This window comes from Anneissia japonica, unplaced genomic scaffold (genome assembly GCF_011630105.1).
Source record: "Anneissia japonica isolate Jap-2015-1 unplaced genomic scaffold, ASM1163010v1 scaffold287962_len325480_cov183, whole genome shotgun sequence".
Classification (NCBI taxonomy): domain Eukaryota; kingdom Metazoa; phylum Echinodermata; class Crinoidea; order Comatulida; family Comatulidae; genus Anneissia; species Anneissia japonica.
In genome coordinates, this window is record NW_022732702.1 from 307,027 (window position 1) to 308,590 (window position 1,564).

The following is a 1,564-nucleotide window of genomic DNA, read 5'->3' on the forward strand; positions in this document are numbered from 1 at the left end:
GTATCTAAAATGTGCATATAATTGGAACTAAATAAGCTACAGATATGATGTTGGTGTCTAAAATCATTATTTATATACAGGCAACAAATCAGACATTTAAAAACTACTGTCACTCATGCCAGAATGGAACATAATTCAAAAATAGGTGTTTATTTGTTTTAAAATATCCGCAAAATATACCGTACTTAAAATGTGTATGAAAAAGAATAAGTATATAAACTCACCAAAAGTCGTGTTTGGTATCGTTGGAAAGCTCTTCCGATGCTGAATAATGTATTGCAGTTTATATATCAGAAACGGTGTGGTGTTTTATGTACTGTCCCATAAATTCCAATTATGGCATATCATATTAATATAAACAGGACCCATTTGCGTAACTCGTGAGCTCTCGGATGGCGGAGGGGGGTGGGGCGCTCCTACTACTACCTAACACATTACTACCAAGCCTTAAGTAACGCATGTGCTTTCTGGGCGAAGTCCAATAACAGCAAAAGGAAACAGGTTTATAGGGCAAAAAGGCAACCAATATAAAAATTATTATTATTATTATTATTATTATTATTATTATTATTATTATTATTATTATTATTATTATTATTATTATTATTATTATTATTGTAATTATAATTATTGTAGTGAGATTATTATAGTTGTTTTAATTACTGACTTAAAAATGAACAAAGCATTCGCCTGTACAGGAAGTCCTTTCCAGCCCTTTGGAGGATAAATTTTTAAAGTTTTCTAAGATGGAAATTGGAAGGGGTTTTAGGAATGAGGTAGTGTATTGAATTCCCATCACTGCTCTTCCTTGTATTTCAGTTGGAGGGCTGAAATGCAAGTTACGATAGCGCACCGTCTTTCGGATGAGACATTTAACCTGTTGGTTATGGGGTGCCATACGCAGCAAAAGTCCATGTTAAAATCAAAATGACCTTGTTGCAAATCCCAGCCCACATAAGCCTAACCTATAATGCCAAGCATAGGGCTCGTGATCGCGGTATCCTGACCATTAAAAATTAGCAGACGCACTGGGAAGGGTTGTTCACGGCATTGGACTGCAACGAAAAATGATTCCCCCATCATTAATGGGACAGGCCCACGTCATGGTTGGCTGATTAGTTTTGATTTACATTTCGCAAGTCTGGTGCCATACGCAGCAAAAGTCCATTTCTAGTGTTGTTGTCAAATGCATTTCATAACCAGGCCATGGTTTTTGATTTACGTTTTGGAATAGAATTTGGAGAGGGTGTTTGATCAAGTCAGACCTACGTTTTGAATTTGAATTACATTTTAAAGAAATTAGAACTACATTTTGAAAAATTTGAACTTCATTTTGGGAAACTAGATCTACGTTTTGAGAAATTTACGCCTACGTTTTGATAAATTAGACATTGCATTTTGCAATCACTTGGACTAGGCCTCTATACTATAGTAGTAGGCCTGGTCCTAGTCTAGGCCTATAATATAGTAAAATTCTGTATAAGTAGTCATATGATTACAGGTTTACATTGTACCAAGATCGATATTAACGATCGCATTTATTTTTCATTCAAAATAAAAAGAA